Here is a 25,673-nt window from a genome sequence, read left to right on the forward strand (position 1 = left end):
TGACTGTGAGCCTGTGGGATTGAGCAGGATGTGGCTGAGTGTCATTGAGCCAAAGAGAGAAGGGGCTTCCTGGAAACCGGAGATCTACTTGGACCTAAAGGTCCTTCAGAAATCCCTGATGAGGCCAAGGTATTTCCATCTGCCCGTCTCTTCTTCCGCTGTTTGTCTGTGGACTCAGCACGTTCTCGGGGAGTAAAACAATGAGTAGTTAAGAAGGTCAGGTCCACGTGACTCTCAACACTAAGGCTCTGACAGGCAAAGTCATGGTCAGATGAAACTAGTGTGGGTCCAGAACATCTGAGCTCGTGCATTAACCCACAGGTTCCCAAAGCACAGAGGGGAACGTGAGATGCTGTAAGAATAAATGGGACATCTGTGGAAATAGAACCTTGTGGACAAAAAACATTTGGAAAACTGACTTACACAATGCAATAAGGCCCTTTGCGGGACTTCTCAGAACTTTAATAGGCCATGAGCACTGAGCATCTCCAGGAAGGCAAAATAAAAGGACACAAGTGAACTTATTTACAAAACAGAGACAGACTCACAGACACAGAGAACAAGTTTATGGTTACCAGGGGGTAAAGGGAGTAGGGAGGGATAAACCAGGAGTCTGACATTTGTAGATACACACTTACTATATATAAAACAGGCAGACAACAAGGTCCTACTGTACAGCACAGGGAACTATGTCTAATATCTTTTAATAGCCTATAATGAAAAAGAATATAAAAAAGAATGCATATATGTATAACTGAATCACTATGCTGTACATCAGAAACTAACACAACATTGTAAATTGACTGTACTTAAAAAAAAAAAAAAGAGGGCAACATGGGACCCTGCTTGGCCATGGAATCCTCCCCCACCCCCGAATCTCTTGGGAAAGAATGTGGCAGAGAACATTCTTTGAAACTTGCAAGCTAATTTTTATTTCGTGGCTTCTCTCCTCACCTCTCAATAGCCTGGCCTCTTTCTTTCCAGGTTTCTTTGAGAACTGCAGTTTTCTCTTTTCAGGAAATGGGTCATTTCTACTTATCCATTAGTTTCAGCAAGTAGGTGGGGCAGTGGAGACTGGGGGGAGGTCAGAGTGTTGCTGTCACTGTTGACCACATGTCCTGGGGATCTCTGGGGTGGCGCGGGGATTACCCCTGTTCTCCAAGGAGTGAATTTCACAGTTGGAATGTCCAGCCCAGGGGAGACAGACACTTTAAGGCAAAGGGACAAAGCACTTGGGAGGTAGCAGGACTCTGGAGGAAACACCCCCTCTGCCTGGGGACACGTACTGCGGGAGGAGGAAAAGGAAGAGGAGGAGGAGAGAGAAACCCCTGAGTGGCTGACCCAAAGGGGCCCCTTTTATGGCCTTCCTGTTTATGGCTGAGAAGTAAACAGCCTGGGAGACAGGTCGTCTCCGACAGCAGCTGGGGCACCGGCTTGGGCTGGCTGGGGACCCTCTCTTTCTGGGTGGCAATAGGCGGGGCATCTGCCAGTCACGGGAGTCTCAGGGGGCACTTTTTTTTTTTTACCAGCATCTTGGGGCATTTTTCCTTCAGCTCACACCATCTGCCTCCCCGACATCACTGGTCTGCCTTTCTTTCAGGGGACAGCTGGGAATCTGTGTGTGCAGGCTCGGGTGCAGATCCCTAAGCTGGGACACTTCGCAGCTGTGTGGCTTCAGGCGAGCCCTGCACCTCTCTGAGCCTCCTTTGTAGGGGTGAGTAGGAGGAATCTGGGAGGATGTGCAGACTGTTGTCCCTGCGAATAGCACTTACACTTTGCCTGGCATGTGGTACCCGTCAATGCGGGTTTACCTCTATGATGATTTCAACTGCCCTCCTGACTAAGACCCCAGAGCCTGAGTGGGGGTGGGGTGGGGGGGGCTAAGAGCTGGGGAGGGGTCAGGGGTCTACCTCTGAGAGGTTCCCTGGCCTCCACCCAAGGTAGCAGCTCTCTCTCCGGATTGGAACCCGCAGCCCTTTGCCTCCGGAGAAAGGCAGGCTGTGATGGATGACGCGACGGTGTTTCACCTGAGATGACGAACACGGCGCCGGGGGCAGCAGGAGAATCGATAAACTATAATTATCAAGAACGATGTCTGTGGGAGGTGTGGAGTCCTGCCATCAGAAAGAGACGGAGGAGGGGCCGGCAGAGGAGACGGCGAGAGCAAGACACACATGCACATCCTGACAGATGTGGAAAAAGTGTGCCCTGGGGGAGGCAAGCGCTCGGAGAGAGAACCAGGGGTGTGCGTGGGGTGTGTGGTGTGCACGCCCCCCCCCCACCCGGTCCGTCCTTGCCGGCGGACCTGGCAGCAGGGGCAAGAGCCAGGGCTTCCACCTGTCTTACACAGCACTCGGCTCTTGCAATCCTCCACATCCTCTCCTACATCAGGACTTTGTTTATTACTGTATTATTTTATTACTTTCAGCAGTGGGAGAGGTAATTAGGTTTATTTATTTTTTTTTTAATGGAGGTACTGGGGGTTGAACCCAGGACCTTGCGCATGCTAAGCAGGTGCTCTACCCCTTGAGCTATACCCTCCCCCTCAGAACTTGGAATCACTAGTAAGACCATAAGAGCCCACACAACAAATCCTGTGTAGCACAGGGCACTATGTTCAATATCTTGTAATAACCTATAATGGGAAAGAATCTGAAAATGAATACGCGCATATATGTGCAGCTTTGCTGTGCATCTGAAACTACCACAACATGGGAAATCAACTACCCATCAGTTTGAAAAAAAGAATGTAAGAGCCTAAATAAATTGGGAGCTCGAGATTGGCAGATACTTACTACTACATATAAAATAGATTTTTATTCTTATAACAAGTTTCTACTGTAGAGCACAGGGAGCTATATGCAGTACCTTATAGTAGCCTCTAATGAAAAAGAATATGGAAAGGAATACATGTACGTGTATATATGACTGAAACATGCTGTACGCCAGGAATTGACAACACTTTGTGAACTGACTGTACTTCAATAAAAATAAATAAATGATAAATAATAAGTAAATACTATAACAACAACAACAAAAGAATAGAAGAGCCTAAATATAATATCCATAAAGAATACCGGATTAACTCTTTGATGCAAAGGTGAACTTTTCCAATGTCCACTTACAAGATCAAATCTATTCATTTGGTTCGGCTGAGATAAGAAGACACTGTGGATTGCACTGTACGGGGTTAGAAACACTACTTCGACATCACCAGGGTCTTCATCGTCCCCGAATTCACCGCTGCCTCCTGGGCCCACCGCTCAGTGCGGTTTTGGTTCCGACGTTTTTGGAATCGATGTGTGATGCTGGCAGCAGGAGTTGATGCTGAGCCTGGTGTACCCCGGTGGCTGCTGGGGGCTCTGCTATATTCTCACTTACCTGATATCTTTTAAAGCCTTCATGAAAGGTTGCCTTTTCTGATCCCCAACACTTCAAGGCCTCAGCCCCCACAAAGGATGACTCAGTCTGTGTGTTTCCTAGGTCCCCTTTGATCTGGTAACCTTTACAAGCACACAAGTGGCAGCGCTGAGGTCCTTTGGGGTGGACGTGTCTCCTGGGTGTATTAGGGAAACTCTCTTAGGAGGAATGCTTTTGTGATACTCAAATAGGCTGAGTCCCTCTCCTCCTCCTTTTTTAAGGATAATATATATTTTTTCAAACAAACACACAGGCAAACACACTTGTTTTACTTTGGGCTTACGGTGTGCCTGGCACCGGCCTAAGTCCTTTATGCATATTATCTCAGTCTCCTAATCCCAATGGCACCAACAGGAACTAGTTCTTCCCTCATCTGCGGGGAGAGGTGCTGGCCGGAGGCCTCACCTCCCTCTCAGAGCTCACGGGTGGCCGGGCTCATCGGATACCCAGGCCGGCCCTCAGCATTGTACTGTGAAGCCCAGGGTCATTATTGCCTTTCCCGGTGTAGAAACTGAGGCCCGGACAGGGTAACGCCACAGGCCTCATGGCTGCCTAGAGCAGTGACCAGATGAGGTGAGATGAAGTCCCCTGAGCTCTCAGAGACGTGAAGAGAAAACAAAGGACACACAGTAACCCCCACCCTGCATTAGGGGTCTCCAAGATAGGCCCCTACACCCCCTGCCTCCTTCCCACCACCCACCACCTCAAAGGATGCGCACACCCACTTCTCCAGCTCTCAGGGGCTCTTTTTAGGAGCAAGTCAGCCTCCTGGCCTTTGGCTGGGGACTCACACAGCTGGCCAAGCTCCCAGGAGGCCGGGCTCCTCCGAATTCTGTCTTTTCAATCTAGGGGGCAACATCCAGAAAGGTCTGTCTGGTTTGTGTGCACCTACTTGGCCGGGTCAATGAGAGATGAGCCTGCGTTTGGGGTTTGGCATGGCCCGTTTTACACACAGATGGGCAGATGTACCCAAACGTCTAACGCGTGCAGGAGAGAGACAGGCACCTGCACAGCCAAGGGGTGCGGGTTTCTTGCTCTAATCACTGAGCACAGCCTCTGCCTTTGGGGAGGGAGGCTGTGATATCTACTTTGTTTCTTTCTTTTCTTTCTGTTGTTTCAAATTGACACGGTGACCTCGGGCAAAGTGCAGCAGGGAGCTTCCTTTTATTCTTATCTTTTTGTTTTGTTTTGTGTCCGTTTAAACTATGTACCACTGTTGGAGAGTTTAATTTGGATACAATGAGCCAGATACCAGAAACATAAATTATCTTCAAGACTCTGGACTTGGAGAATTTGTAGGATTCTTCCTCATTCGAAACCCAATGCAATTTTTCCTTTGGTAACTTATTCTCTTACCTCGATAAGATATCACAGAGAAAGGATAGTTTAAAAAAAGAAGCGGTGTGTGTGTGTGTGTGTGTGTGTGTTTGTGTGTGTGTGTTGTGTTTTCCACTCCGATGAAAAGAAAAAGGGAAACAGAATGATAATCTGTTAAGAAACAGGGTTCCTGCTTGGTAAACACTGCTCTGTGGGTTACTTAAATGTAAGGTTACTTACAACCAGGGATCAGTTTCTTGTTTCTTCACCTTCAAACCCAAATCATGCTCACTCTTCAAAGACACTCAGAACTACAAAAAAAAAAAAAAAAAAAAAAAAACCCAAAACCTTAAAATATATGAAGGATTTGATATGTGGAATCTAAAAAAATTAAAAATAAAAAGATAAGGACACAAATGAAGTAATTATTTATAACTTAGATAACTGATTTCTTGAATATGTGTGAGCACATTTGACTGTCCTTTATGATTGGATTACCGCATTCTGTGGATTCTAATTTTGTGGATGGCTTTATTCCTTTGATAACTATGTAAGTTTAAAAAGCTAAAGCTCTAATCTGTTCTTAGAAATAATGATCAGTATACATATGCAAACTAAAAAAAAAAAGTGCAATATGTTATATATATGTATTTACATCCCATATGATGTATATTTGCATCAAGCTGTAATAATTCTACCTAATAAAACTGAAAAAGGAAAAAAATATGAAGGATTTGAAGCAGATATTCTTTAAACTGCAGAAAATTTTAGTTGCATGAAGTAGAGTAAAATTTTCTGCAAATACAGTTGGTTTTTGTTTTCTCAGGGGAGAAAAGGCGATGGGTGTCACCCCAAGCAGAGGAATCGTTTTAATTGGATGTTTTCTTACTTGCTGTGGATGCGTGGAGAAGTCTCGAAGCTCTGGAAGAATGAGAATGTTCAGAAAAGACAATGCAAGTCATTACTTCTCCCTACATTTTTTTCCCACCTAGATTTTGTCTTTTCTTCCTGGGTAGCTCCCACCCCAGCACGTTAGACCTTGTCCCCCTACATCCCCTCCCCGCTTCCCACATCCCCCCACTCCCCCCCGCTCCCCCAAATCCCTGCTGCCCCTGTGGAGCAAGGCCAGATGCCCACTGGCTTGGAGTCACACACGTGGTTTGTGGGGGAAGATTAGGGAGGGACAGAAGGTTGGGGGAGCCGAGCAGTTTCCACAAACAGAACTGGGGGCCAGAGGCCACCATGCTGAGGGGACAATAAGCCTTAAAGGTACCAGCTGCTTCCTTTTTCTGATACGTAGTTCAACATCCCAAAACCCAAAAAGTCTCTCACTTGGGATACTTTATGAAATGGTATATAAATGATGCTGACCGCTGCTGTGAGTCTTTAAGCATTTAAAGGCCTTGCTGTCTTTAAAAAAAAAAATACCTATAAATGAATTTGATGTAAGCCCCTTGCGGAGGGAGGCGGGAAAGACACGGCAGGGAGTACACTGTAGCCAGTTTCCTGTTTGGGTTAGATTGCTTCTTTTTCTCCCTTTCTCACCCCATCACACTCTCTTTTCCACACGTAGTAAATGTGTGCATTAGAAGGACTTTGCTTTCTACTTTGGATTTCTTCCTCTCACCGTCAAGGTTTTGAATCTCTGTTCGGGTGCTGAGTGATCTAGGTTTGCGCACACACAGGGACACGGGCATGAGTTTCTCGCCGGCTGATCCTTGTCTCCTGTGTGGCTTCCCCGAATGACCCTGCTGTGCTCTGTCCCCCTTGAAGCTGACACAAACTAAAGATTCCGAGCCCTTCCCAAGTCCCCAAACTGTCTCCATGCCCACACAGCCTGGGTTTCCGGCCGTTGTCTCTTTATTAGCATGGACCAGACGCCTTGCTTTGCGGGCTGATTTATGGTTGCAGGAGGGGAAACTCCAGAGAGGGTGTAAAATACAGTGTCCCACGCTTGGGCCTGAGCTTATGTGTTATCGGTGATTGCAAGCGTTTTATAACCCCGGTGCCAAATCGAAATCAAGGTGATTTGCGCATCCATCTCCCGGATAAAATCAGGGCAGGCTCTATTGTGGTTTGACCTTCGTGGTGCCTTTGGCGGGTCTGACTTGTCTAAGTCCCTTGGACAATTACCCAGGGACAGTTGGAAAATGCAGTGATAATGACCAGAGCTGGGATTACCAGCTGTATCAAAAGGCTTAACTGCTCACGCCAGAGTCTCCTGAGCGCCAGAGAAAAAGCCCTAAGAAGAGGTTTGCATCGTCTCTAAGGAACGCATGCCACACTGGCAGGGAGGGGGAGCTCCAAGGGGCTGTTCTCCTATGCATTTAGACTACACCCCTGAACTCCATAGCAAATCGAGGATGCAAAACTTTGAACCTTACAAAAAGCCAGCTGATAACTGGGCCTCAGAAAGCCGGTGCAGGCCCTCCTGGCCTTGTTGATAAATTCCAAGAGCTCAGCCGGCTGTGGGTCAGAGAAGTAATTAAGCTTCTAAAATGAATGGAAGAGCGGGAATAGGGCTGAAATCAGCAGTATCTGTCCTTCCACCACCAGAAGTGGCTTCTTCTTGTTGACTTTCATAGAAAATGGCTTGAGGCTGCCTGAAAAATCAGACCTTCTCTCTCAGTAAAGTTCAAACCTCAACCCCAAATTTTGAAGGATGCACTCACGGGAGCCTAGCAGGGTTGAAGATCTTTTGAACAGCTTTGTGAAAATTGTAGATTTTTAGAACCTGAAGGCTCTTTAGTGATGGTCAGAGGGTGTATTTAGGAGAAATATTTGTAAGTCAGGGTTTTATGCCTCTAATCTGAGATTCTCAACTTATATTTAGCCCAAACTTCTTTTTAAAGTAATTCCATCTCTTTTGATTCTGTACCCTTTCATAGACCAGGGGAGGAAGTTCAGATGGCTCTTCAAATGGTACAGCCTGTTTTACAAATCCCTTTAAGATATGCTAATGTCTATGGGCTGATTATTAAGATAAATACCTTGTGTTGGAAACCGGAGTTAATTATAATATATATAATTAGTTGTTGGTCAGCCTAGAAGTTATAATTTATTGTTCCCTAATTTGCATTTATTATCAAAGATATTTAATTTAAAGGAATTACAAAAAATAGGCTGATTTGAGTGGTTATGGAGATGGTGGGCATTTAGCAGACTTCAAAACTCTTTTTTTTTTTTTTTAACTTTTCTAAACCCATTATATACAATTTCAGGAAATAACACACCAACATTAGGACATGAGTTGTGCTGGTTGATTAAAAAAAATTAGAAAGCCATTTTCGTAAGAAACGATGCAGTTTTCTCTTCCAGACCTTCATTTTTGGAACCCTAGGTGAGCTTGCATGATAAGAGGGTCCAAATCCAAGTAGAATTACGGAGCTTGTGTGATGAGGATGTCTTTTGTGTCAATGTTGGTGGGAGGCGGAGGAAGATAAAGTAAAATATTAGATGCTTTTCCTTTCAGATTGCAATTTTTTCTGGACAGTGAAAAGGAGACCAGTCGTTTGCTACAGATAAAGCTTTTGTTTAAAGGAAGATTCTTAACGCCTTTTCATAAACTATGTTTCTGTAAAGCTCCACCGGCCTTTCAAACATACTGTTTCTCCCTTCCTTCATCTGATTCCTGCTCTGTCCAGACTCTGAACTCCGTCTGCCACACAGGAGCAAATTTCTGGTATCCTTTCATCTCAGAGTTAGTCTGTGTTGAATCGGGTCTCCTTGGCACAGAAGGCAGCCCTCATCCTTCTCTCCTCCTAAGAACCCTGTTTTTAATCAATGCAGCCCCAGTCTGACTTGGCACTGAGTTGTTCGGAGATCTGTCCGCAGGGGCAGCGACACCACGGGGATGCCAGAATTTTCCTTCCTGATTGCTTCTCGGCCTTTTGGCTAAGATCAAGTGTAGAATTTTCCTTCCTGAGAGGAAGAGATCGTCCATCCCAGGGTGATGTCATTAAGAACGTACCTTTCCAGTTTGTTTGTGTCTTCTGCTCCAGATCATCCCTGAGCCACGTGGACATTGCTTTTGAACTTGCTGAATGCCAACATCAGAAAGCTGCTCTCTCACGTCCCGTTCCTTAGAGGTCAGAGATGAAGCTGTTTGATTTCATGGCTCTCATAAGTAAGAGTGAAGCACGGTCAGGTTGGCTGTGACTTGAATTATTCTTCCTGTGGATAGAAATTCTGTTCTCTTACTGAAGGGGAGGTTGGAGATGAGGATGGTGGACACCTCCTTCAAGGACAAGACCTCAAACCACCCTGGTGGGTCCCCAGGGGAGCAGCTTTTGGGGTGATGGTAAAATCAGAGTCCTGAACCACATGCAGCATCATAGGACACTCCCTGGTCATTTCTGCAAAGGGCCCCCTGGCTTCCCCTCTGCTCGGGAAGCCCTGGTGTGCAGCAGTGTACCAAGGGTGGGGTAGGTGCAACCAGGGGGTGCACTGACTGCAGAGAATTTAAAAACCACCGCCAGCTAAGAGTGGTCTCCATTTTGTTATCATCGTAAGCGGGCAATGCTATCGTCAGTGAGGAAAGTACTGGCGTGCTGGCACAGAGAGTGCTTCAGTCATACCCGTCTCAGCTCTGTGTGTGGGGGGGGGGGTTCATGCCAGGGCCTGGTCTAGAGTCCATTCCAGGTCAGGAGACCCTGTCTCCAGCTACTGAGAGTGTTGGCTGCCAATGGCTCAGAGCTGCCACCTTCCCTGGAGAGTTATGCCCACCCTTCCCCGAGCAGCCCATGGCTCGTAGACAGCTGACCCTCTCAGGGGAGAGAGCCTTAAGGGACAGTTCACCATGCAGCATCCCCACCTCCACTGGCCAAGCTTAGACCTGCCTCTAGACCACAGCCTTGCTGAGTGGCTTTCCTTTCTCTCTCCTGCTTCTTTCCCCATCTCTAAGCCCTCCCTCAATAGATCTCATACATTCAGATCCCTGTCTCAAACTGGGCTTCTGGGAACCTTCCCAGAGTCATCTGACTTCCAGGCAGGAATGCTCTGCATGGCCAGGAAACCTGGCCTCTGATTTCCCAGGTCCACCTGCAATCCCAAAGGGTCCATATGTCTAATTTCTTCCTCATCGCCTACAGAGGCCAGATGTGCTCCCAGTACAACTTTGCACTTTTCAAGGGCATTCAATGTCATCCGTGGGTCTGCAGAATAACAGAACCCTGTGTTCCCCCGAGGATGTTAGAATTCTTTTCTCAAGGGCTCTGTATGAAGGCTATAACTAGCCTCTGGGAGGCAGGACAACATGAGTTTTGTAGCCTGACAGACCTAGGTTTCCTCCAGATTGCCATTTACTTTCTGTGCAATACCAGGCAAGAGAATAAGCCCAATGCCACCCTCACCAAGCTGGCGAAAAGCAGAGCCAGCATGGGACCCAGGAGCCCCATTCCAGGGTCCTTGCTTTTAGCCACAATCCTGACTAAAGGGTGAAATAGATCCCGTGCTTAGCACAGTCCCTGGCTGCTCATAACATGATAGCAATGAAGATGACCATCCCGTTGATGAGATGATGATGAAGAAGATGATGATGATGACAGCAGCAAGGCTGAGAGAACAAGATTGGCACATCTATACAACAGAATGCAGTAGACCAGCCAACAACCCATGGATTCTTCCCTGGCTCCTCCTGTTGAGAAAAAACAAAACAAAACAAAAAAACTTGGGGTCCTGGAATGAGCACTAGTCTTGGATTCAGGAGACTCTGGAGTTTGATACAGACTTTGGGTTGGGTACCAACTTTGGGTGAATTCTATAAAATGGGCAGGAATGTCAGAATTAACTGAAAAGAGATCTTGGGTACAAGTGCTTAGCACCGTACCTGGCGTGGTAGTTGCCCAGCAGATGTCTGGTGGTTAAAAGAAGACCATGCCCTGGGAGAGGATTTAAGGGCGACTCTGGAGTGAAGCAGTGCAGGGCAGCTCTCCCTCTTACTGAGCACCTCTGGGGAGTAGGTCAAGGTAGGTCAACTCACAAGAATGACTGGGGCCCCACTGGACATGGCTGTGTTGGATCTTGTGACAAGGACTTACTGTTCCCTTGACTTCACAGTAGCAACTCCTCTGCACTCCAGGGTCCTCTGCTATTTCCAGGTCCTATTTTCACACATTTGGCTTCATTCTGAAAGTAAGCTCCCCCATGCAAATAAATGCTCAGGAGGGCTAAGATTTCAGTCTGTGTTATACAGCGTTGCATTCCCAGTGCCTAGCATATTACTTAGGATATAGTCAACATTCAGTAAATATTGTTGAGAAAAATCAACCTTACCAAGAGCCAGGACTGAAAGCACCAAGGACAAGCATTCCGCTAGGAGGCAAGAAGCTCCTTAAAGTGTGTCATTTCTTGGCTCTGTGGCTTTGGAAGAACTACCTAACCCCTGGGACTTCATTCATCTAGTATGTCAATGCCACCATCTCTACCTGGCAGGTTTGGAATAATGTCAATGGAATCTTACTGGATCTTTGAATTTTAAGAGCTATGATATTGATTTGAAAAGGACAATTTAAGGAAGTATAGTGAGTCCTAGAATTTATAGAAGGTAATATTTCTTGAAAATATGCTATGAATTTTCTCTCTCAGACATTTAAGAACACATTTACCAATGAAGTCTTGGATTAAGAAGTCAAAACTGAAATAATAAACTATTTAAAAATCAATGGCACCAGCTACCAGATGTGGCCAAAGTGCTACTCAGAGAACATTCATAGCCTTCAATGGATTTATCAAAACCTAAGATTAAAAATGCATGAGCTGAACATTCAACTCAAGAAGCTGAAAAAGAAACAACACTACCAAGAACAACACACATACAGTAGACCCACACATGCACGTGCGCACACACACACACACACACACACACAGGAAGGAAAGCAACTTCAACCAACTGTTTTCATAAAAAAGTCTTTTGATAGTAGGATGTATTTGTATCAGGAGAACTTCTGAAAGTGGACACCCATTGATACATTTTCCACCAAATAATTTCTAATTATCTACTGCCCTTATGCAGAGTATGAAGCTCTCTAAAGAATATAACCATTCTATACTAGCCAATCATGCTCTATTTTATCTAGATCATTCTTGATAATGTGTCAATTTAAGAAGATGATGGAAGAGGTTGGGAGGGATGTGACAGGTCCTGGAGAGAGCAGAGGGCTCATTCAGACCCTTGACCATGTGAAGAAGCATGTTGCTGGATGATGCAATTTGTGCAATATGGATACATGAAGCCCTGGAGTCATGAGTATAAAATGCAGGGTCCTGTGGGGAAGGAGGACCCTGAGCCACTGGCTGGAATTTCCAGGGAAGTAGAGGTGGGTAGAGGGGGAACAGTGTACTGGCTTCCTTTTCTAGTTCCACTTGATAATTAGTCTGATAACCCAGAGGAGACCAGACTCTCACCTCCCTGTGGACATCATCTAGACAGGATGCTGGTGACTGAAGACCACTGGAAATTCCTCTATGGTTTTTTCTTCTGGACGAAAGAAAGCCTCAAATTCTTACTTCTTTAAGCAGGACCTGACTCTGGGCTCCTGTTCTTAAAACAACTTAGAGAATGGGATCAACCACCCTCCACTGATACTTTCTTTATACCCTGGACAGTGCCTACACCTTCCCTCCTGCCAAGAGGAAGGAGCTGGGAAACAGGAAACTTTCCAAACCAAGGCCTTCAACTCATCTATGGGGACGCTGGACCATGTACACTACTGACTGTAGTCAGGGCCCTTGAGTCTCCCTTGACCCACAAACAGCTTGAACTAGACATACTGCAGGGATGTTGACATTTTTAGACTTATGTGTTCGATGAGGCCTTCACCGATTTTTAACACTTGAAGCCTTGTTTTATATTTGCTGTTTATATTTTTGATCTGTAAAATGGGTAAAATGGTAGTACCTACCTGTCTTAGTCTGTTCAGGTTGCCATAACAAAATACCACAAATAATAAGATGGTTTATAAACAATAGACATTTATTTCTCACAACTCTGGAGGCTGTGAGTCCAAGGTTGGGGTGCCAGCATGTTCAGACAAGGGCCCTCTTCTCAGTCGCAGACTCCTTGTATCCTTGTGTGGTGGAAGGGATTTCTCTGAAGGTGCTTTATAAGGGCACTAATCCCATTCATGAGGGCTCCACCCTCATGACCTAACCTCCCAAGGCTTCATTTTCTGATACCATCACCTTGGGGGTTAAGATTTCCGTATATGAATTTTGGGGAGACACATACATTGAGACCATAACACTACCTCAAAGACTGTGGTAGGTTTTCCATGAGGAAATTACATAAAGCATTTCGATGAACGTCTGACTTATGCCAAAACTCAAACTAAGTGGTAGCTGTATGTGATGTGCTGCTTTTGTGCCAGTGTTCTCATTTGAAAAACAGGATAAACGGTAAGCCTCATACCCTGCTTCAGAATGAAGTTTAAGTATATAAGTTTGAACCATTTGAAATTGTCGCTATTTGATCATTTTTTTTTGCCTAAACAGACAGCGATTTCACGGTGGGTCAGTCTGATGAGGTCATATGTCAGTTCACATCTATAGAGACTTATGACCAATTAGAAATATGAACTGTTACTTTATTCCTTCTCCACTTTCTAGTTCCATCATGAAAACACGCCGTAGATAAATGACAAGACTAGAACTATGAGATTTTTTTTCTCTCTTTGTTTCATTTTAGACTCTTCCCCATCTCTCCCCACAACCAGCCCATAATCATATTTCACAGAGCTCTGGAGGGGCAAGCTCTGCTAATCAGAACTATCCCACAGAAGCGGGTGGATTTGTTATTTTCTGTGTTAAGTTGTTAATTGATTCGATAATTGCCTAGGGAGACACACACAGACACACACATACACAAAATAAATGTCAGGCCACAGAATTTTCTCTCAACAGTAAGATGAAGATGTTTTAGTTATTGGAACTCAGATGTCACCTAGAAGAATAAGAGGAGGTACCGGGAAAAAAAAGAGGGGAGTGGAGCTGGCGTGGTGGGAGGCGGGGGGAGGCAGGCCATCCCTCTTGGTTATCAAGCGAAATGACTCCCCAAATATGACAATAAATCACCGCAGGAATCAATCAGACAGGAGGCCACTGCTCCATGCTGATAATGCATCAATCAATATTTAATGTTTACACTTTAATTAATCCACACATGGGAAGCATTCTTTCAGTGACAAAAATAAAGGGATGAGAAATAAAACACCTTTTATATCAAGGAGCGTTGAGCGCACTGCCTATCTGGTGGCTTTGATTGGAGCTGTCATTGATCACCTTGAGCCTCGCAGGCCTCTGAGTCACATTTGGATGTAGAGCTAATATGGGGGAGGGGCCCCGAGGTGTCAGAATCCAGCTGGCGAGATTGTGACTTCCTCAGACCTGCTGCAGACGATGGATTCCTGCGAAGGCAGAACAAAGCCGGGGCAAATATTGGATTCGAAACGCTGATGACATCTTCTCCCCAGAAAAGATTTCTGTCTGCAGATAGTGATCTATAACTCTGGGGGAGGCGGGGTGAGCAGGGGAGACATTTTTTCCTCTGTTTTGAAGAGTCCAAGCATCGTCTTGGACACACGGATTCCAGTCTCAACCCCCAGGACTGTTTTTATAACATTTGTAACCCATTAGCATGACTTTCACACTCTGCCCTACCTCTTACAAGCTTTTAAAAATACTCTCCTGCATAGCACAGGGAACTACATTCAATACTTTGTAATAGCCTATAATGAAAATAATATGAAAAGGAATATATATATATGTATATATATATAATATATATATATACACACACACACACCACACATATATATATAAAAGAATCACTATGCTGTGCCTCAGAAATTAACACAACATTGCAAACCAACTATACTTCAATTAAAAAAGTCCCCCCACCTCACACGACTTATAATTCATATACAGCTGCAGAATCTCTGAGCTGGGGTTGACTAGCTGACCTCATACTACATTTTGTGGCCATTTGATCAAATATATATTACCCAAATGTAACACTGGCAGATTCCTTTTGATATTTTTGAAACTGTGTCTTTTGTTTTGAGTCTCAAGCATTCTGTAGGCCCTTGAAAAGTACATTTATAGCTGTAAATATATCTATAATTCCTATTTGAGAAAATGGCTTGGTGGACAATGCTGGATTTTGACTTTTGAAAATCACTAAGTGGCCTTTTTTGGAGCATAGGACTGAGGTGAGTATATTAGCTGTTGAAAATGACAGGAGTCTTGGTTTGCGTTCCCCTAGAAGTAGATCCTAAGATAAGAGTTTGAGAGCAAGTGATTTATGAGAGAGACAGAAAAACAGTCAGATAAAGGGAGGTGGGGGTGATTGCTGTGGGTAAGTGGGACTCAGTGCCACTGAGAACTTGGGAAGTCAGAGCAGAACAGTCATTGCAGTTAAACCTTCTGGAAGGCCAGGGTGCTGTGTTTATACACCAACTCCTTGTCTGCTACTAGTTGAGGACTGCTTCCAGAGGAATTCACGGCCCACCACTCCTCACTCCCAAGGCCAGAAAAAGAGCCCTTGGGCAGAGAATCAGGTCTTTCTCTCAGGAAGCACTCAGCTTGCAAAGCTGAATGATGCTGGGGATATGGGCACATACCACCTGGGGCCATTCCACCAGGACGAAGAAGTAATTGATGAGGATTCTGACTGTAAAATGTGAAAACAAAGCAAAACAAAAATTACAAGTGGTCTTGAACCAAAACATTTCAATTACTCTTTATCATCTTCTCAGTAAGTCCAGTCCTGGTAGACTTTCCTTCAGGGCAAGAAGACAGACAACCCGGTCAGCTGAGCATTAGAGGATGTTGATTAGGGGCTGTGTGTGCAAAACATAAAGTCACACTCACTGGCTCAAGATGCTCATACTGTGAGAGACAAGAAGAAACTGAGTCTGACAGAAGGGCTAGCTCATTCATGAATCCTTATACACTCCTTATCGTATTTAGATTTTTCTTTTTCGATCTCCTTCTCTATCTCTGCTAAGCTTGGTTAGCTGCCTTTGAGCAAAGCCAGTTCTATGATGCAACAATTCTGTATGTACTTACATACTGCACTCCCCAGTACAAGAACCACACTACACCCCACATGTCCAACCCAGGGAGAATAATATGCTAGTGGTTCTTCATGTAGAATGCGTACTACCGCTGACTACATCGATTTCATTTTCCCTCTTTTAAACTACCTTCCCCCCACCCCAAGTTTGCTTGCAATTTACTAAGTTTACCTCCACTGTATCTGTTGTTGATTTTAACATAATTCTAATTGGTTGAATAGAATTTAATTTCAGAAAGCCCCTATTATACGAAGCTGATCCAATTTGTGTCACTTTGAGTTTTAAAGACTCTAGTTATGATGTTCTTCAATTTGAGAAACTAGGGACTGGGCTCCATTAACTTAGGCAAGAAACAGAAATGGGGGAGGAGTACTGGCTAGACCCAGAGCATCTCTGGTGATCTCAGCCATGACCTATCTTTCTCGAGGGTAACCGTCATACGGCCAAACTCCAAATACTTGCCCCTGTGCACCTCTACTCAAGAATCAAACTCCTAAGAAAACCTTTGACTGGTCTTGGCTAGCTTCTGTTCTTATCCTGTGGCCACAACTGAGTAGTAACTGAGTGTCAAGCTGTCACTGCCTCCCGCCCCGCCTGAAGGTGGACATTATACCCAGAAGGAAGAGGGAAGGAATACTGAGCTTACGAAGGCAAAAGAAGCCATGATGTCTACCATAGTCTTGGTTTTGTGCTATTTTGTATAAGACAGGACTTTAATTAAACACGTATGCCTTTTTTCTTCCCTCCCATTTTTCTTTCCAAACTTGAAATGAGCATATACGCATTCATGGTAATCTTTAAAAGCTCATGGAAGATTTGACATGCAAAAGAGGAAACAAATAAATAAATCTAGAAAGTCCTGTTGTATAAACTCTTATTTTCCTAATACATTTCTTGAGCTCCTGCATTCCCTAGAACCCTGATTACAACATTTCTCCCTTGAGAATTCTTTTATACTGTCTTTAAATTATTCAAGAACCTCTTGGGATTATTTTAGACCAGTGGTTCTCAACCTGGGGTACTTTCCCCTCACTCCAGGAGGACATTTGGCAATGTCTGCAGACCTTTTTGGTCATTACTGGGCAAGGGGAGGGGAGGAATAGTTACTGGCCTCTAGTGAGTAGCAGCTAGAGATGCATTTACACATCTTACGATGCATGTGGCATCTTCCTCCAAATGTCCATAATGCAAAGATGAAAAACCACGCTTTAACCCAAGGAAGCTGGTTCAAGTCCGAACACCAGGCGAAGAACGACCTGGTGAGTTAATCAGTATAATCCTGCTATTGGTTATCCCTACTGCGCAGAGTCACTGCTGCAGGTTGGTCCATTGCAGTCTGGTACCTGTTCACTCTGCTAAGAATCTCTGCTGGTACACAGTGATGCCCCATCCTGCCTCTTTAAGTTCACACATTCATATGTTATTTCCTAAAGTCCAACAACTGGAGCCAGAGAGACTGGCCATGAGATGTTTCTACTTTAGCCACAGATGGATTCTCTGCAGAAGAGAAGGGTCATGAACTCTAGGGTTTAGCTGTGTCCCTTCCCTGAACTTTGCTTCCTGAAGTAGAGTTAATCCTGCAGACAGATTCCTACCACAGGTTCACTGTTGATCAGATTTCAGACTCTCCAAGGCCTTTTCCTTTGGCCTCACCTGCTCCATCACTCAGGCTTCATTTTGCCCACCGGGACCAGGCACCGTATTCCCTCAGTTGCTTGTATCTTAGAGTTGGCTGCCTATACAGGAAGAACCCTAGATGAATTCTCCTACCAGCAAGCAAGTGACCTTGGACTTGGCCTTGGCCCTTTAATGGTAGGGTGATGGGTTGTGTTGGTGAAGGTTTTCAGAATCCAATCCTGTGTGGATATCATCTTTCTAATTTTTGGTCATGTCTGTGAACGTGTACTCATTTATTTAATATTTTCCTTTTCATTGACTCACTGCATTTACTCAACAAAATGTTTTCTGACGAGGAAACTTTATTCACTTTCACAGATGGAGAACCAGTTGTCACACAAAATTAATACAAGAAAAAAATACATAATGCCAACAAAACAGAAAAGCAGTTATTAAATTCTAGCTAACCTCTATTGCCCACTAAGGATTCTGAGCTATATATAGGTCCACCTGTGGATCTTCAAAAGGGAGCTGGGTCAGTGTTAGAGATACAATAGGGGACATAGAGAATTTTCTCCCCCCACAGATGCTCAGAAGGGTGGGATGAGGACTGAAAGTGAGTCTTGTGAGAGCATGCTGATCCTTGCAGCAGCTCAAGTCAGCATGTGGATTCTATACACCTGGGGCTTTGGGAATTCTGAACTCCATGGTCTTTAAGGACTCTTCTGACTCTAGCCACTGGCTTCATCTTCCTTGTCCACATCACAAAACTGCTGAGAGACACAGATGAGAAGATGGGGTGAGAAGGCTTCCTAAACTGTGAAGTTCCGTACCCTGAGGGCAAGCAGGTGCTCACTTCCTGTGAGTGGGCTAGTGTTGACCATGGGGCAGGGGGCTCCTGCCTCCCTCAAAGCACCTTCTTGTCTGACCCATGGGTATCTCCAGTTCTTCAGTCAGAGATAATCTCCTTGGCTTGAGGCTCCTAGATCTCAGAAAATGTGCAAATTTCCAAGTGGTAGTGGGCAGGGGAGTAAACTTTCTAGAGTTCATGTATCATTTTCAGCAACTGGGACTGAGTTTACCAGTCCCTTCCTGGGAGGAAGGGCAAGGCTCAAGGGTGGTTTAGGAGAAGTGTCTGGGGTCCAGTCATGGTGACGAAACAGGGAAGCAGGGATCATATGCTAAGCTCAGTGTCACAGTTTTACCAAAGTCCATCCCTGGCTTCTGACCTCTGTCTTCAGCATGGATAGAGCTTGGTTTGACCCCTGGTTATCATAACGAAAGAAGGGCCACTTTGGAGGGATTGGGAAGAGGGCCTTACTGTTAGGAACTGATAACAATCTTTCTCTAAAAGCTCTTTAAGCATCGAGGTTGGTAAAGAGCAGGTAGCCCTTAACTATTATTATTATTACTATTATATTATCCTTGGTGAACATCAGTTTCTTGCCTTATCTCCTCCCTCTGTGTCTTTCCCAGCACTTGAATAGGACCTGACCTCTTTAACTTGCCTGTGAAAAGAATTACAATAATGTTTGTCAACTTTTAAAAATGCTCATTAGCTGTCCCAGGTCTTGTGTTAATGCTTTCTATGAAAGCCAGTGGGGCTTAGCTTCAGGAGCCCCATAGGCCTGGGAGAGACAGAGGCAATGCTCTTGGGAAGTGTGCACAGAATCTCCCGTGCACCAGGTCCAGGGGCAGGGACAGTGACTGCAAAGGAAACTGGGCCAGATGTGCCTGCTGCTTTTGGAAGTTCTCCTAGGGAGTGAGGGAATGGCTGCAACTCACCCAGGGTCATAAAAGCTGGTGGCGGACATTCTGGGAGTGTTCATCTACAGGAGCTTCCCTGGAGGCTGACATCTTGGCTGGATGAAGAGCACCAAGACCCAGTCCCACCCAACAGCCTGCGAGTTTAAGGCTGGGAAGCATCAGGTCAGATTCCCCTCCCTTAGTTTGAACACAGGCACGTGAACTTGGTCACTGGGAGTGCTTGTGTGTCCACTGGGGAACTTTATTCTCACCAGTTAAATCCTCAGGCCCCTGGCACGACACATATACTAGCAGGTGAAATTCTGAAAATATATCCCAAGGTCGCCAACCTCATACATACAGAGGCATTCTTTAATGGGCGTGAATCCATCACTAAATGCTTTTCCATTGATTTCTAATAGCCTTTTGGTGAGCAACCTTAAAAAGCAAAGAAATAAATCTTTGTTGTTGTTGTTTGTTTTATTTTTAACATAATTTGAAAAATCAAATTAGGGAAATGGCAAGCCAAACTTATATTTTTGCCTGAAACTTTCAGATTTTGTTTTTAGTGATATTTAAGAATTTCTCATAGTGACTGAAAGAAAATGATTTGCATCATTACTATAAAATGGTGTTTTTTTAAGAAGAAGATTCTAGCTCTAGATGTTTTAAGATATAATAGTTCTAGAATAAGAACAATGAGTTCTAGGAAACCAATGGAAAAATGGCCAATGTCCTTACTCTGAAGGATGACTTTTATCTTTTGCTAACAAGGGTTATACTTTTTTTTTTTTAAGATGAGAAGATGAGGAGCTTCTGTGGTCCCCAGCACCCCAGGAAAATTTTCTAATACAAAATTAACTAATGTTGCTACAAGGAAGGGATAGTTGAATAATTTCAAGAGTCTGTGTCCAAATATTAGATTTAAACCACCATGTTGGCCCAGGCAATGATGTTAAAAATTAAATCGTGGTCAAATCTCCTGTGGTTGGCATCAGAATGAGAAATTGAGTGGGTGTCTTAGTCAACATATTAAAAAAAAAAAATGGAGCTAAAATTCTGAAATGAGACCAAGCCAATTTTTTCTATGTTAAGAAAATCTCTGAGAAATAATACAGTTTTGAGTTAGAATGTCTTTAAAACTGAGAGGCAGGAAAATTACTGAGCTGTTTCTTTTTTCTTTGCTCTGATACATTCAGAAACAACTTTCAGGTTTTACAGGGGGATCCATGATTTTAAATACCAAAGGAGACCTCCTTTGCCCTTTTCTTTTACCTGCATGACTGTCTGTCAAATCTGAGGCACCCCATAAATTCCCATCCCATGTCCTTTACCATCAGTAACAGAAAATGGAATTTAGGGTCAGTTTATAGGGTGACATTGTTGTGGCTGACAAATTATTCATGCCCCAAACCTGCTGTGAATGCTGATTGAGTGCCACGTACCTTCTCTACAAAGAAGCTCAAATGGTACTGAGTTTAAGTTGCATAAAAGGTTTTGAGAGAGAGAGAGTATTGTGTTTAGGGACTCAGCTGGCTTGGCCACTTTGAGAGACTTAATGACTATGTCCACTAGATTTGGCTTTTAAAAGGCCAACTCCATCAAATGCTAAATGGGCTGGACATGGATGGAGGAAACTGCTTTGTCCCAGGATAACAGAGCCTAAATCTGGATGACATTTAAAGATCATCTAGTAAAACTCACACATTTTCCAGATGGGACTGAGGATCAGAAAGACGAAGTGACCTGACTAAAGTCAAGTAGGGGTTTGTGGCAGAACTGGAGCTCTCCTGGTTTCCCAGCTTCGTGTTTCTTCTGTGGTCACGATCTAAGAGAAACCACACTGCCTCATCCATTTGTACACAGGTAAAGGATTCTAAAATCATCATCCACCCACCCATCCATCCATCATCCATTCACCTATCCTTTTAAAATAACATTTATTAACCATCTTTTCTGTTTTGGGCACCCTGCTGTGTTCTGTGGGTACAAGAAGGAAAAGTCCCATATTTATCTTCAAGAAGAAGGTCAGACAGTATGGTGCAATGAGTGCTCTGCTGGGGGTTTATGGAGAAGGAGATGTGCTGGAATCTGACTGGAGGGAATCAAAGATGGCTGCACAGGAAATCTAACACCTGTGCTGAGTCTTGGAGCACAAGGAGGTTAAGTCCCTCAACTTGGCTCTTCTTCTTCAAAATTATTTTGGCTACTTAAGTTCCTTTGAGTCTTCCTATACATTTTAGAATCAGCTTGTCAGTATCAACAAAAGCATGGATACTGTACTTTTTCTGAAAGGTAAATAGTCATGTCCCATAGTCCATTCCTGGTTTTGGTAACTCAAGTCTTCTCTCTTTTTTCTTGGTAATTCCAGCTAAAGGTTTGTTAATTTTGTTATCTTTACAAAGACCCAATCTTTGATTTCATTGATTTCCTCTATTATTTTTCTATTCTCTATTTGATTTATTTCCACTCTAATATTTATTACTTCCTTCTTTCTGCCTGCTGTGGTTTTAATTTGCTTTCCTTTTTCTAGTTTCTCAAAATGGAAGTTCAGATTATTGACTTGAGATGTTTCTTCTTTTGTAATATAGACATTTATAGCTATAAATTTCCCTCCAAGCACTGCTTTAGCTGCTAACTCATAATTTGGTATGTTGTGTTTTCATTTTCATTCACATCAAAAATATTTTCTAATTTCCCTTGGATTTGTTTGCTGATCCTTTTTTTGGTTAGGAGAGTGTCATTTAAGTTCCACATATTTATAAATTTTTCAAATGTCTTTTTCTTGCTGATTTCTAACTTTATTTCATCATGGTTAGAGAATATACTTTGTATGATTTTGGTTCTTTTAAATTTACTGAGATTTGTTTTATGCCTAACGTGTGGCCTACCCTGGAGAATGTTCCATGTGCACTTGAAAAGAATGTATATTCTGCTGTCTTTGGTGAAGTATTCTATAGATGTCTACAAGGCTTAATAGTCTTCTATCTTGTTGTTTATCTTCTAATTGGTTATCCTTTAGATAAAATGAGTATTTAAGTTCTCAGCTATTACAGTTGAATTGTCTATTTTCCCTTCAATTCTGTCAATTTCTGCTTCATAAATTTTGGGGCTTTATTCTTAGGTGCATATGTATTTATAGTTGGTACAACTTGTTGAATTGACACATACCATTACAGAATGTCCTTCTTTGTGTCCAGATACTGGACTTTTTGAACTTTTGAACGATGCTCTCATTGGAAATTTTATCCCAATGCACAAGTTCTGTTCATGATCTTCATTACTAATAACATACTATATTGCCTTTTGAATCAATTATTTAAAGGCTTGCGTACAACAACATTCAAAACTTGCTCTTGTAAAGTCATACCCCCAGGGAGAATGACTAAATCTGTTTTAAGTAATTTTGCCCTCTTTCTTTATTGATTCTGTCAGGTGACCTCTCTTAGCATCCCGAACCAGCTGGCTGAGGTTATTTCAGGCTTACTTGTTTTCCTGAAATAGTACTGTTTGTTCAAAATGAAGTATTTGAAAGAGGCTTTTATAACATGAGAGACTTCAAGTAGATTTAAATATAATCCAACTCCCTCTTATTCAAGAAATAATTTTTGGGGAAAATAAGCTTGCCTAATGTTTAGGCATATACACTCTCCAGTTGTATACACTGTTGTTTTGATTCTACTTCATGATGAGGATCAGCTGATCACACACCATGCCCTCTCTACTTCTTCTCTGGCTTTCTGGTGGTTTGAAAGTTGTCCCTCAAAAGACACTGGACCTTACCAATGCAAAGTCTTGGTGTGTAGCATATGAGTTCCAGCGAGGCATGCAGCTTTGTGTATCCAGGCCTCAGGAGGGTCTTGACTCAGCCTCCTGATCTGTTTCTCACTGAGCCTCTGCCAGATAACTAACAGGCTTGGTCAGCTGAGCAGGAAGCTTGGGGGAGCAAGAGAAGCATAGTTCTGTCTTCCATAAAAATTAATTTTCTGCAGGAAATCAAAGGGATGTGGGTTGTTCAAGGTCAGCATCACCATTCCTGGGCCCATCGCTTCCTTGCTCTGGACACTGACTTTGGACCCCTGGGAAGAAGGGCATTCTCAGAGTCATGTGTTTGGGAGAAAGGACCATCTGTACAGTCAAACTCACACACATGTCCACACATACACATACTGTGCAACAATACTTGGTGTTCTTCATGGAGTCCTAGAATCTCAAGGCTGGAAGGGCCCAAGATATTCTCTCATAACATAACCAAGGGATCCTTCTATTTCATTCAATGGAAATGTGATTGGGTCCAAAGACACTGGCTTATTTTCTCAATATGTGTATCCAGATGTGACTGAGAAGGGCACATTTAAAAAAAAAAAACTGGATTATCTGGCTTTAAAATACATGTTGAAAGTAAGAGTGCTGGTGAGACTATCAACCATGCATTGTGTTCGGGACATCCTGTTTAACGACCCTCTTATTCTCCTCCCACCTCTCTCCTACCCCCAACCATTTTTCTCCCTTTTTAAGAGAGTCAATGAAGGAATGAATATGTTTTGCCTGGATTAAAAACAAACAAACAAAACAAAACCAAGACTCAAAGCGATGTGATACTGGTCTTTCTACTCAGGAGCCTGTGAGTTGGAAAAGAATGTAATTTTACTTTGTGTGGCCCCATGAGATAAAACTGGGGCTAACAGAGATCACGTGGGTACAGAACTGTTTTAGAAGAGCTTTCTTCTGGCGAGTGTCCAAAGAAATAATGGAATGCTTTGGGAAGTCATAAGCTCCCTTCTCCTAGAGACACTAAGATATGACTTCAGTGATCATTCATTAATGTCTTATTTAGCAATGTGTATTTCGAACCTTACTGTTCCAGGCTCTGTTGTAAGAGCTGGAGAAATAGCATGAATAAAATAGGTAGAGTACTTACTCTCAAGGAGTTTCCATTTTAGTCAGGTGGAAGAGATTGACTGTAAATAGGGAAACCAAAATGTTTTAAAAAAATCACAGATTTTGATCCATGCTAGGAAGGTTATAGACAGGCTGCGATGATAGGGAATGAAAGCGGGTCCAACTTTCACCATTTCCAGGATGGTTTAGGTTGGGAATTAGACATCACCTCGGAGGTTTGTTTCCTTACAATTCTGGGAAAGTGATTCTATGACTCAGCAATGGGAACCTACCTCCTCATTGCTTTGCTGCCCAGGAATTCAAGATAATTCAGGAATTCTGGGGTTCAGTTACCTGGAAGTCAGTGGAGTGCAATACAAGGCTCTAAAAGTCAGCTCCCAACCTAGGAATGCCAGCTCTCTGAAATCAGCAAGAATCTTGTTTGCTGTTGGTTTTTAGTCCAAGCTAGACTTTACTGTTTTGGGCCAAAAGTCATTGTGTTGGGTTTTAGCAGAAAGACTCAGATGAAAAGAACTGGCCTGATGTCTGGATTTCTTTTAAAAATCACCTTCCAAGGTCTGTCCCAGAATCAGACTCTTGGTTTAACCATCTACACCTGGTGTTGGCGTGTTGGAGGGGCAAGGATGAGGACAGTTCGTCCTACACATCTTCTTTGTTTTGTCTGGCTCACTAAGTATTTTTGTTTTTGTTTTTGCCAACACTTAAAATGGGGATGTTGGAATGTTTTCCTTAAAAACTCAGATTTATGGTCTTTCTTGGAAAAGTTGAAGATCTGTCAGGAAATGCCCTCATTTTCACATGGAAACATCGACTGGAGGCATAGAGCATTTAGGATGGGAGGTGGGCTCTCCAGCTCACCCTAATGCCTGTGCAGCCCAGGTCACTCACTCCTGAGACCTGCTTGGCTCACACTGAGTTGGTGACATCAGTGGCATTCTACAGGGAGTTGCCCATCCCTAGAAATCCCATAGTAACCATTACACTAAGTTAAATCCAAAGCAATTTAAGACCAGATTTCCCTACCAGAAGAATTTTTTTTCTTTCTAAAATGCATTAAAAATAAGTAAAGAGAAAAATGCCATATGATATCACTCATAAATGGAATCTAAAACAAACAAACAAACAAACAAACAAAAGAAATTACTTATAAAACAGAAACAGACTCACAGACATAGAAAACAAACTTATGGTTAGCGGGGGGGAAGGGGGTGGAAAGGGATAAATTGGGAGTTCGAGATTTGCAGATATTGACTGGTATATATAAAATAGATAAACAATCTTATACTGTATAGCACAGGGAACTATATTTGATATCTTGTAGTAGCTTAAGGAGAAAAAGAACATGAAAACGAATATATGTATGTTCATATATGACTGAAGCATTGTGCTGTACACCAGAAATTGACACAGCATTGTAAACTGACTATACTTCACTTAAAAACAAGTAAAGAAAAAAAAAGAAAGTACTGTGTTTTTGTCCATCTGAATTTTGTTAGCAATCTTTAAAAAAAAAAAAAACTCTTCCAGATAAGAATATCTGAATGTCTCATTTTAATTATTATCTTGCTGATTTGCACATAGCATGTAATCTAGAAATTC

The 25,673-nt window shown here is 43.3% G+C and overlaps 1 non-coding gene across 1 annotated transcript; it reads left to right on the plus strand.

Moving 5' to 3' along the window:
- Window positions 1-8,611: 8,611 nt before the first annotated feature.
- Window positions 8,612-8,806, plus strand: LOC116666157. The gene has a single exon (XR_004323004.1). It is a non-coding gene; the product is annotated as a U2 spliceosomal RNA (small nuclear RNA).
- Window positions 8,807-25,673: the final 16,867 nt, after the last annotated feature.

This window comes from Camelus ferus, chromosome 9 (genome assembly GCF_009834535.1).
Source record: "Camelus ferus isolate YT-003-E chromosome 9, BCGSAC_Cfer_1.0, whole genome shotgun sequence".
NCBI lineage: Eukaryota > Metazoa > Chordata > Mammalia > Artiodactyla > Camelidae > Camelus > Camelus ferus.